The sequence below is a fragment of the Schistocerca nitens genome, chromosome 2, assembly GCF_023898315.1.
Source record: "Schistocerca nitens isolate TAMUIC-IGC-003100 chromosome 2, iqSchNite1.1, whole genome shotgun sequence".
NCBI classification, from domain to species: Eukaryota; Metazoa; Arthropoda; class Insecta; order Orthoptera; family Acrididae; genus Schistocerca; species Schistocerca nitens.
The window spans coordinates 683,205,059-683,219,013 of NC_064615.1; positions in this window are offsets into that span (position 1 = coordinate 683,205,059).

Below are 13,955 nucleotides of genomic sequence, written 5' to 3' on the forward strand. Positions count from 1 at the left end.
ACTCCTTATACCAGAAGTCTTCAGCCGTTATTGCTTTTATTCAAAATTTAAGCAGTGCCTGGAATCGAACTCGGGACAGAGGGTGATTTGATTAGTAATCAAAGACCCTATCCTAGACCAAGTAACCACTCTCTTAAGAACAACATACTGTGGATTCCTTGACCATGTAAGTTTAGATTTTAATAATGTATTAAAAATTTTCAACATCTTTTGACAGTAACAAATCTCAAGTTCCTCGACTCCCTGCTTTTCCAGTTTCCCCATAGTCCATAAGTTACTTCCATATGGTGCTGTGCCCCAATGTACATATTCAAAGATTTCTTCCTCAAATTAAGGCCGATGTTTAATGCTAGCAGTCTTCTTTTGCCAGAAATATCTTCTTTGCCTATACTAACGTGCTTTTTTATGTACACCTTGCTTCGTTCTGCTTCCAAGATAGCAGAATTCCTGTACTTTGTCATCCTCAATTTTGGTCATAAGTTTCTCACTAATTTAGTTTCTGCTACTCCTCATTACTTTAGTCTTTCTTCTTTTTACTCTCAGTCCATATGATGTACTCAGTGGACAGTTCATTCTACTCAGTATATCCTGTAATTCTTCCTGGTTTACAATTAAATATCAATGTCATCAACGACTCTTGTCTTTGATATCCTTTCATGCTCATTTTTAAACCCACTCGTGAAACTTTCTTTTGTTTCCATCCTCCAGCAGGGGGATGATCCGCTGTTGACGTTGCTATCCTCAGTGAAAACCAGGAAGAATTACAGGAGATACTGAATGGAATGAACAGTCTACAGAGCACAGAATATGGGTTGAGGCTATACTGCAGAAAAGCAAAAGTAATGAGGAGTATTATCTACAACTCCAGAGAGCTTCAGATGTACATCATCCTTCCTCAGCACCCCATTTCCTTCCACACTGATTCATTTGGAAAATTCTTTTAAACTTCAGTGTACTCATCATCATTACTTGATTGTGATGGAGTCTGTATTTACTCCTGGGTATGCTTTATAATCTAATACTCGATTTCGGAAACTCTGTCTGACCATATTGCAATCCAGGTGGAATCTTTCCTTGTCTCCAGGTTGCAGTCTAACAGGATATTGTGGGTCAAGTCCAATACTGCTCTATGAAGACTTTTCGTGTCAGATAAAAATGTTTACAGTGTTTATGTAAAGTAGAGGAGTCAAATATCGACAGACCTACTATGCATACTGTATCTGTTCCTACAGAGAGGGCATAAGAGGAAATATGTGACCGCAGTGCGTGGAAGCCAGGAGAATGCTGAGTAATTGCTGGGAGTCTGGTATGCAGTCCATGGACCCAGAAGACGCACACAGAATAAATGTGATTATGACATTATTTTGGGATCTCTTAGGAGAAAAACAAATGATGGTTTTTTAATGTCATATAAGAAAGCTTTTGTATTACTGTTAGATTGGGTGCGCTCTTGTTTGAGTTCTCTTAGAGAAAGGACGCATTACTGTCATGTTAATGGATTGAACTGTAAATGCAGTTATGAAATAAACAACTGAAAACGGATGATTGAAAGTGAAAACGGATGGTTGAAAGTGAAAGCGCATGTTCAGTTATCATTTGATAACTTGGCATAAGTAGTTGGTCGGAAAGTTTTAGCAATTTCCTGCAGCAGAGAAGATGCCTCAGAGAAGTCCACACAGAAGTGGCACAGCATAACTGGCCAACAAAATTCTACACAGGGACCAGGATTACATATAAGCCACATTCATCAGGAAAAGGTGACGCTTCAACAGAATACTGTGACACACAGTACAGGATGCAAGTGCAGTAGGACTATGCGATACCATATTAAACTAAACCAACTAATATTACCAAACCCCAAATGTAATTTTTTTTCGTCATAAGGTCTTTTCCAAGTACACCTCCACCTCTTGTGATCTTTGAACAGTGTATTCGTTATTACAAGCTGAAGTTTAATGCAAAACTCGATTACTCTTTCTCCTCTCTCATTCCTGTTACTGAGCTGATATCTTCCCACAACTCGGTCTTCTGTTTCTTCTTCTACCATAAAGTTCCAGTTAGCCATGGTTATTAGATTTTTATGTACCTTGACACACTGAATTAAGGCTAAGTCACACTGGCTATCATGTCACGTCATGTCACGTCATGGTGCCATCATGTCAGGGTGTATCTGCACTGTCTTTCACATCATGTCATGTCAATTTGCTTAGTCCAGTACAGAATGGTCGTAGTGAGGTTATGAGTTACCATCTGCGATACAAAAAGTCGAAATACAGTATCGGAATGAGGAACTAACAACGACAAAGTTTATTAATAACCATAGCAACTTCATAACGTAAGTTCTTAATCAATTTTTAGCAGTAAAGTGCTGCAGAGTGTGCAACATATCAAAACTTCAACATTTATTTTCTATCGAATACATACAAAGACATCAAACAATATTTATAAGCGAATAAATAGAGTCTGTTAACTTTATCCATTATGTTTTTTCTGATGTAACTAATACCATCATAAAAACCTGTGTTTTATATGAGGGACCATTGCATAACGATGCAGAAAATGTGATGTGTTGAGGTATGGATCAGTTGGAGGAGCATGCATGAATAACTGAAGGGGTTAACGCGACTGCTCTCGATAAGCAGGACATCTGAGTTCGAATCCCGGTCTGACAGAAATATTTATGTGTCACTAACAGGCAGTAAATCTATACCTAATACAGTTGATGTCAAAGAGCTTACAGTCAGTGAATTAATTTCGAACTGTATTTTTCTCCTTCATTAGAGCTGCCTTTTTCACTTAAAATGTTATTTAATGAAAATTGCTTCATCAACTTATGTACTTAATTATATACAGTGTAGGCTTTAGCTCTGTTCCGTTATTGTAAAACTTAACTGTTTGTTATCAGATATCTGACCTCGCTTATGGAAGAACACTCAATGGAAAAAATATCCAAGTCGTCATGGAACTTTTGCGACCTGCCACGAAAACAAACATAACAATAATAATAGTGACTGTCCGTTGAGGAACTGTGTCAATGCCGCCATTTGAAATGCATTGTGGAATGTTTTGACATGATCTGACGTGACAGTTGGTATTGATTGGCCTTTACATATCCTGTTCAGTATATTCACATACTTTCTCTCTCTCTTCATGTTCTGGTTATGACAGAGGCAAACATATCTGAACCTCTGTCGTTGGCATTGGTGTCCTCTCAATCCTAATGAGAAGAATCCTATCACTGAATTGTTTATAGTGATTCACTCTTCCTTGTCTTCCTATTCATGTCGAATTCTACTCCCCATTTTATCATCTTCTGCTGCTGTTGATATTACCCTATGTTCATCTGCAGTGATATTCTTATCTGCTTTTCATTTCATTTCAGTAACCCTCACTATATCTAGATTGAGCCATTGCATTTCCCTTATCAGACATTCTATCTTCCCTATCAAGTTCAGACTTCTGACATTCCACACTCCAGCTTGTAGAATATTACTCTTTTTAATCCTGAAGATCCTCCTGTACCTATATCTCCATGATAATCACTGATTAATCGATTTACAGATTGACTGTTTAATTCAGGCGTGTAAGGAGAGTTGACTCAGATGCTTCTGAGCCCACAGAGAATAGCCTCACCTTTTTTACATTCCACTCGTTTGAAGAAACAAAGGGAAGGCGAGTAGCCACCACAAACAGAGGCCATTTACGATTCATGATAAAATTGCACAGGTGTTCAACCAAGGTATGGATCAGTTTTCACACAGATGGCACATTAGGTTTTACTGGACAAACTGGGCAGGCATTCAGCAAGTGGTTTAAAGAAAATGGCAGGAAGACAGAGAGCAGTACCACTACCTTCAGTAAACATTAAGTGAGAATAAATATGGATTCAGGCTTTACTGCATACTCTGCCTAAAAGTAGAATTATGAACATTATCAAAGAAACAGAAATTTACAACTACATTAAATATCATAAGAACGCATTATCTTTCCCATCTTACATGAATTTAGTGTGCTAACATTTTGTACATAAATGTGTGTACCCCGATTTTATAACATGTTTATGACGTTTTTATTTGGTAACATGGAAGAATCATATGTGCTAACATTATTTATTATTTATTTTCATCTTTATTGTATTCATTTTTAGAATCTCTTAGCTTAGTTAAATTTTACAAGCTCTTCATTAATACCATGTAACAAGTTTTATCTGTGCTACTTTAGCAGCACATCATATTATTGTATAATTACTTTTTACATTTTTATCGAAAGCTGTTAAGCACTTTGGTATTTGCTGAGCTTTTACATATGAGATATCACAATATGGGAGACAGAACTAAAGGGGCAGAGGGGCACTGTCTTCAAGCGTATTCTAAATATTGTGGTGAAGAGTAGCACCAGAGAAGGTGTTCCAAAAAATAAACTGAAAGGAGTTGCCTCTACCTCTACCTTGGGTAACCCTTCTGTTTTTGCAGTATGTAGATTTCATTTTAGTATGAGTAATAATGGTACTTTTAGTGCTGGTAATGGCTAGTTGACTGTTGCTATTGTAAGATGTAAGTAATATTTTTTGAACAGATAACATATGTATTTTTACACTAATCTGTTATAAATAAATTTTCCTATTCTTTCCCCTTGCACCTTACGACTGCATCATCACCTAGAAAGCTGTATGTTGTCAACAGAAGTAAAAATATACTTTGATATGAAGCATACAACTGTTATCGCTGGAATGTACTGTCTCTAATTAGTGTACAGGCAGTCTGACTTATGAATGTGTTTTCACGCCATTGGCGTTAGTTCACATGTAAGCAGTGTGTTAGAACGTTGATTTGTATGAGATTTATGAGAAGGATGTTAACATTGGTAACATTTCACCCAATTTACATCATTTCCTGATGTACATAGCTTTGCACTGGTTTGAAGTAACTGTATTTCTACAGAGAAAAGGCATACTTTTGACGATGACATGTCAGAGGATTTTAAAGTCTAACATGTTCTGAAGAAAGAGGTAAATGATGTAATATTTTCACCATTCTTGTAATGTACTACAGTCTACATGACATGCTTGTACTGTTCTGTATATACACTCTGTGCTTCATCTTTGCATTCTTTTTGTGGTGTCACCGCTAGACACCACACTTACTAGGTGGTAACTTAAATCGGCCGCGGTCCTGTAGTACATGTCGGACCCGCGTGTCGCCACTGTGGGATCGCAAACCTATCGCCACCACAAGGCAGGTCTCGAGAGACTGAGGAGACCTCGTCCCCAGTTGTACGGACAACATAGCTAGCGATTGGACGTGCTAAGCCTGGCTCTCATTTGCCGAGAGATAGACAGTAGAATAGCCCTCTGCTAAGTTAACTGGCGACCACCTAGCAAGGCGCCATTTGTATCAGTGCCTATAGCTTACTAATATTCAAGAGAGATGTATTCCAAGGACTAATTAAAAGTTAAGTAACAAGCATCTACGTACTTTTCTTCTTATTCATTTTATAAGTTCTCATGTTCCAGACTTCACGCCCGTCTGCGTTAGCCTTGCGTGCCCTATCGGCTACAGCATTGTGTCTAGGCTGTATGGTCTAGACACAACACTTTTAGGTTTTGCAGTACCATTTGAAAGTAGTATTAATGCCGAAATTGCAACTGTGGAATAAATAATTTCTATATCAATTGCAAATTTGATGTCATTAAAAGAAGAGGATATTTTTACTGCCTCTGCAGGTTGGTGTGGATGCATGATTGTGGTTTGGGACCAAACCAGTGTTGGTACTCAATGGTAGGCAATCAGAAAGAGAGAATTCCACATTATTGCATATACATCGTGTGATAGCCCCTTAGTGAAGAATGTCTTCAGTAAGGGGCTGCCACCACTGTTTACCGGTAAGGTGGTTGGGTCGCAAGGCCTCAGTGTTATTGCGTTGTACTGCTACACAACGCAGAGAATGTGACAGCGTCTAGCATTAGTATTTCTGGAGTTGCAATGTTTTGCATTAAAATTCCTGCACCTTGCGGGCTTTCAAAAAGAAAATGAATGAAATGATGGTGGCCCTCCACCATGTACCCTCAGGCTCAGAGTTGAAATATTAAAAGTTTTGACTGGTTTCGTTGTCTAGGGGCTGGGATACGTAGTTGCCACATTACAGGCCAACTACTGCTGAGTCTACAGTATACGATAAGAATACACACACGAATCAAATGGTCGAAGGTTTCTATCATTCGGCAATTGCGAATTATGAAAGTAACATATACCTTTATAAATGAAAGAGCGCAATTAAATAAAATCTGCAGGTGCTATCTTAACGACTTTAAATTATGAGTACAATAGTAGAAGTACTTTTGTGAATGCAGTATATTTCTGCAAAGCACTTATTGGTGTCGATGGTCCAGCAATTAAATAAAATATAAGCTGAATAACAGGGAAACAATAGATTCCTATTGCATGTAATTAATTATGAACAACAACATAGCTCGCAAGATATTCACTTCTAAATGCACACTACGTCTTCACTGTAGAAACCTCGGAAATCTTACAAGTTCACAAGTCCGCACTCCAAAGTATTTCTATCTCTCGCGACCACGCGCAAACCGCTCCACACACTCTAAAGGCCGGTTCCCACTAGAGCGCGGCAGCGCGTCGTGCGGCAACGGCAGTGGCAAGCGTTTTCCGCTTTGACGCGGCGGCTCGCGGAATTGGCGTTCCCATCTGGAAGCGGCAGACGCTAGCGGTAGCCAATGACGGACTGCCACTGAGGTACGGGGCGGGACCCACTGAAACTCCCAGTGCGTTTGAAAAACTACATCTTACACCTACATGGAGGAAAGACGAAGTTGGGTGAAGACATACCAATTTTTCATTTTCTGTACAATGTACTCTTTCACATATTCCATTATGCATGTTTTCTCATTTCACCATAAACAGATTTCATGACTACCGTTCATCATTGTTCACTATCTAGCACACTGCTTAAGAATCATGAAAGAATAATACATATTTGGAACAAAGTTTTCGAAACCAGATTGTAAATTATAAGACATTTCCCGGTGCAGACGCAAACCTACAATACTTTATTAGTTACGAGCTGCAGTTTACAACTAAAGAGACAGTAAACGGTAGCAAATTAAGGAAATGGAACTTGAATAAGTCAAGATCCACAGTTTTTCGATAATCTTAAAGTTAGCGTAATGCAACGACTGACTGAAACAGAGGAAGGAATCCGCTAGAATACGAATGGATATCTTTGAGAAAAGAAGTGTTGAATGCAGCAGAGTATGAGAACGGGAAGAAGGTACAGTAGAAATCGTTAGATAACACGTGAAATATTAAATCTGACACGAGGGAAAAATATAAAAATGCAGCAAATAAAGTAGGCCATTGGAAATAGAAATGTCTAAACATGACGTTGACAGAAAGTCCAAAATTGCAACGTGATTTTGCACTTGGAAAACATAAGGGAATGAAAATGAGAAAGAACAAAGAAAACTTTGCTCAAAGGAGAAGCAACTGTCAAGAACTCATTTGGCAAGCCAGAACTAAGCAAATAAGAGAAGGCTAGATAGTGGAAGGAATATGTAGACAGGAGAGGGGGAGGGGTTGTACAAACTAACATAAGTACAATGTTAGATTCCTGTGAGATGTCTGAACACGCAAGGCAATACTGATCCTACCACTTAACTAAGTAGACACACTGAAGAACAGCGAAACTGTGTTTATAAGGTTTTGACAATCTTAATTAAAACATTCTTTGAAGCTCTGGAGATGTCATCGATAAAACACAGGGACACAAGATTATCTACAACTTGTACAGAAACCAAACTGCATTTCTAAGATTTCAATGACTTGAAAGGGAAGCAGTAATTGAGAAGGCAGAAGTAGAGAGGATATAAAATGAAGACTGTGAACAGCAAGAAAAGCGTTCTGAAAAAGAAAATTTGTTCACATGGAATATAAATTGTAATGATTGGGTACTATTTTACAACGGTATTTGTCTGGAGTGCAGCCTTGTAAGTGAAACGTGGGCGATGAACAGTTCTGTCGAGAAGACAATGGACGCTTTCAAAACGTGGTGATCAATAAGAATGCTGAAGATTAGATATGAGGATCGTGTAACTAAAGAAGAGGTACGGAATTAAATAGAGTAGGAAGAGGAAATTATGGCACAACTTTGACTACAAGAGGGGTAAGTTGATAGGACATATTATGAGGCGTCAAAGAGTGAGGACAAAGGGGTTGGGTGATAGTGTTCTGATAATAATCATTTGTTCAAATGCTATTCTACTATTTTATCTGTTAATGTAAGCAGTGAATTTAGTCTTCCATGCACTCCTCCACAAAACATTTAAACCAAAACTGAAATCAGCTGAACACCAAACCTTTCAACCACTGTCTGACAACTACTGCATTCACTTTCAACTTTCTATAACTATCACTGGCTAGCCCCACACATATACAGATATAAGGAGAACAGAAATAAACAAACAATTTCAGCATATAATTCTTTAGGTTGGCAACATGTACATAAACAAACCAAACAGGAAGGGACATGAGGTGATCACACTGTAGTTACGACTTCAAATCAGTGTTTTCGGTAAAATGTCTACAGCTAATGACAGAAGAAAAAAGAGCGAACATGAAACTGTGCTTATGTTCCATAATCTAAGTTTTAGTTCAACCTCCAGCATGTGACCAGGTGAGGGGAAACGTATATGTCCGCCAAAAACTCGATTCACTGTAAGTAATCAGTTATGCATTTAAAACAAAGCTGAATCATTCTATATTCCACCGAAAATGCCTTAAAGTAAAAGGCGAAACGCGTCTTGAACCAATAAATTACACTCGATAAAGAAAAAAAAACGTTTGTTACTTACCAAAGGAAATAATCAATAGCTGTAGATACTTAGCAAATTACATCTTATGACATACCAGCAAATTAGTTTCTGTTTAACTTCTCATTCCACACGCTATTAAATGCTGTTTAAAAAAAATCATCTGTCCCTTCTGAAAAACTGTAGTTTCTTTCATATCTCGGTAGATAAACAGATTTTGGATATTTATCATGCGACGAAATACATGACTTTTTACAAGTTATCGTTTGCAAAAAAACGCTTTTAGATTTCTTGAACCGTTTACCAAATTTGCAGTTGATACAACCACATGGTTTACAACGAGCAGGACGAAGTATCGGTCGCGTCGCGAGCAACCCGCACGCGGTCACCGCACAGCCCGTCCGCCGACATATCATTCAATATCTCGAGAACGGTGATAGCTATCGTTCTGCTCTCAGCTTTAAAAGCAATTTCGATTTGTTGACTAAATTTCATACGCAATAATGTATTACCTAAAATGAACTGTACGCAAAGTCCACGCAATGCGTTTTTACCTCTGCACACTCATTAAAATTTCGTGTACAGGTTTACGTAAATGCGATACAGCAAGTAACCACGACGAATATCGAAAAGAAATTCGGCCCTTATCGAGAGAAGATATCAGGCTGTAACATGCCCAAGAATCAAATTTTTCTACCGAATAGTTTCCTTGGAATCGGATGATAAGTATTTCATAGCTGCCGCCGCGTCCGCGCCAGCGGTTCGGCGAAAGTTCTTGTGGCCCGGGGTTGCGTACCTGACGTCACGCTCAGCGCGTTCTGTGATTGGCGGCGCGCACCTGGGGCTCGTCACGCGGCAGTGGAAGCGGTTCGACATGGTCAAACCGCGACACAGAGCCCGCCGCGCCTTGCCGCTGACGCCATTTCCATGGCAACCACGCCGCTGACGCGCGGTTTTGACGCGCGGCAGCCCTAGTAGGAACCGGCCTTAAGTCCCTTTCGCGACTCCGTCGCGCCGTCGCGTCCCGGACCCCCGAGTCCTGGGCCGTACCGTCCAGAACTGCCACACCCCTCTCTCGAAACGATCCTCCTCCCCCACTTCCATACAGTCTCACCATCAACGAGCCCTGTGATTGGCTAGAGTGCTCCGTCCATGTTTCCAATCCAACGTACACTCACAAACATATTTAAGCACATACGAAATACTGGGTATACATTTAAATACATGAAATTAAATAAATATTCCTACGGCTGGACCATAAACACGCTATAACACGCATTATTAAATACATAAACAAATTAAATAAACATATATCAACCATCAAGAGAGTGACGATGAAGATGATGATGTAGAATTGGCGATTATTACACCCGATGCAAATGTAATAATAGATGAAGAAGACCTTGACAATAATGTATTGAACAATGAGTCTGTTGTACAAGATGTAGCCGGTACTTTAGAGAGAAGCTCTCACTTTTGGATGTCCGACAGAGAATAGTGATGTTTTACCTATCAAAGAAAACAGGATCGGTACCAAAACGCAGAGGACCACAAGTAAGCAAATTGATAGGAGGACGGGTGAGCACAGATGTACGACTAGATCCAGGAAATCATTTCATTGTGTCAAGTAAAACACAGAAGAGAGTAAAACACAGAAGAGATGTGCTTACTGCAAGAAAAAAACAACAAAAATTTGTGATACGTGCAATGTTGGTGTACACGACAAGTGTTTTTCTTCATTTCATACTGAATAGACATTGAATAATATTAAAACATTCTTTATTTATTGTTTGTGTTGTTTCTTACAATATTATGCATGGGGAATAAGGTTGTGAATTTGGATAGCGCATTTGGCCAATGTCCCAAAAATGGGACAATCTGTAGTTTTTGTTCTAATAAACTGAAAATTTTCAAAACAACTTTTTATTCAATTAATCACTCAATGTAACGTATTTATGTACAAAAGTTTGCAAAAAATGATCCAATAGAGTTTTGGCCAGTAATGGGTTAAACTAATAAAGATATTGAAAATCTGATTACACCATCGGAATCGTCGTGCAGATAATGGTAATGTACCTGTTTCTTTTTGAGGTATCATGATTCATCCGGCTACTATTAATTTCTATACGAACCGTGAAATGTCTGCCATTAAGGTTTCACAGAGTCCGCCATCTTTGGCACTCCCGGCATAGACATCTTCATCGACACAAAGCACCGTCCTCGTCACAGCGGAATTCCCAGCCACGTGGCTGGACCAGGCGCTGGGGCTACCCCTCTCGTCTGGCTAACATTTGGCACCACGTGTCTGCTGCCGGGCTCCTGCTTTGACGAGTGTCCCGTGCGGCAGCCCCAATTCCGAACATATAATATTTCCAGGCCGCCACAACTCGCCCATTACCTCCTGAAGTCATTCATGAGGAGTGAGAGCAATAAGATACTGAAAGCTTGTCGAATCAGGCCAACAGGTGGACGATACACAGCAAAGAAGGCGATTCGATCCTAAGATGTCTCCATTTGCTTCCATCTTCTCTAGTACTGTGATTTGCAACTGGTGGTGATGTACTCCACTGCTAACGTAGACTAATGTGTCACTTGCAGTCATCTCCTCAATGTGATAATCAATAATTTGCAGCTCTTACGTTACTCCTAGTTTTAAATATGTCTCACATGCTGGTAGCCTCATTCCAGAAAAACTGTCTAAGCTTTCTATGTCACACGTGAATAATATTTACATTCCACATCAAATGTGGAATCACGCCTAGCTGTGCACTAGTTTACACCAAGATTCCTCCAAGGTTGGCTGGTGTGTGTGTTTTGAATCGTTGCCCCATGTTGACACAGCATCAGCATGCTGAGGCCTTGATTTAAAGACCTGGAAGTGTCGTTTACGGGGAGTTTTTATTTGCTGGCACTGCATTTCCATGGCGTATATGCACCAACAGCCGAATTACTGTTGTTTCTTTTCGGCTCCAGTAAGGAGGTCTTCCATGCTCGCTACTATTGGTTGGTGCCAGCAGGTCATTGAAAGCCATTGCTGCTCAGGCTGCTGGTTTATCTGCCATGAGAGACTCCTGGGTCTATGATGAGGCCACAGAAATGCAGCTGGTAGCAACTGAACTTGCCTTTGGTGCAACTTATATCCTAGTGCATTGCCACAGGAGGACGTTCTTATATTCTTGGATGCTTTTAGCTATCAATATTACCCTGTTTGTTATTGATACAATCTGTTTTCCCCTCCTTTCTTAAGCGGACACTACTCACTGGGATGCTCCCCTGCCCAAGCCTTTTATACACTGAACAAGTGTGCCACTGTACAGTGTTACTTGCTCAATGCTCCGGCACCGTTAGAAATTTGGCAGGCTCAGTTTACCTTGCAGCTCTTCGGCTGTTACCCAGAAGTTAGGAATACTCTACGTATTTCTGGTGGTATCTACCTACAGTTTCCCATTGTGTTTATTACAACCCCCATGGAGGCTCAGTCTTCGGCCATGGTAGTTTTGCAAGTGCCACAGTGCACAACCTGATGGCAAACCTCACCTTCTGATGCTGCACATCATTTGGCCCTGTTAGTAACATAAACCTGTAGAGAACCAGCTTCAACAGCTTCTTCATCATTGAAGAATGCATTGCTCTTGTCTTACCACCTCCATCAAATTCATGGGTTCTTCATGCATCCTCAGGTAAACTTTATAGGCTCACTGGACATAAAGTAAGTCACCCTGAAAGAGATCATTACAAGAATCATTTAATACCGTGTAATTTCGCCCCTGGACTTGATAACCGCCTGGATGCCGTTGGCAAGTGAGTCGACAAGGTAGTGCAAGTAAGTCGATTTAGCTCAAGCCACTGGCTGATGATTTATCTCACAGTTCCATCAAATAGCGGGGATGTTGATGTCGGCGTTTCATCCAATGTTCTAATGCGACCCACAGATTTTCTGTGAGGTTTAAGTCAGATGATTCTGCAGGCCAATCGAGTGCAGTAGGGTGGCGTAGTGTTCAGAAAACCATTGACATATTCTTCCGGCCTGATGAACTTCGATGTTGTCATCTGGAAAAACAGGCTATCAATAACATATTCATCATGTAGGTGGTGAAGAAAGGCATTTTGATCATTCAGAATGTTTAAATGAACATGGTAGTTCATGTTAGTGCTCACCTCAGTGAGATGGTCCAATTCATGGAAAGAAAAACACCCCCAAAACATCACAGACCCACCTTTGGCTTGAACCTGACCTGGCATACATTCCAGGTGAAACGCTCCCTTTGGCGTTTGGTGCACTCGACGATGTGCATCACTTGAATGTAGGTAAAAACTTCATTCGTCAAGCCACTTTAGGTTCTGCCAGTCAGCTAATGTCCATGTTCGATGATTTCTATTCCACTGAAGACTCAGAGTTTCGTGTGCCTGTGTGAAAAATGGCCTCTTGCAAGGTGGCCGACGTCAAATACTCATTGCATGAGGTTCCCGTCGAAAGTTCTCTCGCTAACAGATTGGGATGGATCTTCAGTCACTGCCTGCAGCAGTTCCTGTCAGGTTTGGAAGCGATTTTGATGCACAGGCTGTGAAACGGATCTCCAGTCTCTCTCAGTCAGGATCCTCTTCCGACCACAACTTTAACGTCATGTTTTGCGGCCACGGGTGTTACACAACTGCTTGGAGATACGTTGAACAGTCCAACACGAACCAACAACAAATCCACCAACCTCACATACTGAACGGCCAAGGGCATGGCCAAAAGTGTTTGCCCCTTTGTGTCACTTTCTTACATTTACCCATGTTTACGTACAACGTCTGCTTCAAACATAAATGTCTCACTGATCGCTACGTCGCTATATTATGTAGAGGAAGTGCGCGCATTGTTGAGCATGTGACTCAACCGCTGCGCCATCTGTAAATGCTTAAAAATTCATCTGTGTGCGTGCCCTGAGGTGACTAATTACGAGGGCTTCAGTCAGGGGAGTGTAGTAGGTGGTATAGCCCCATCAGTCAAACAAATCAGTAACAGCTTGCACTGTACATGCTTGAGCATTGTCGTGCAAAATGATGGTCAGGTCCTGCAGAAAGTGTCATCACTTCTGTCTCTAAGCTGGTCGTAGGTTGTGTTCCAAAAATGAAATCTAGCATGACC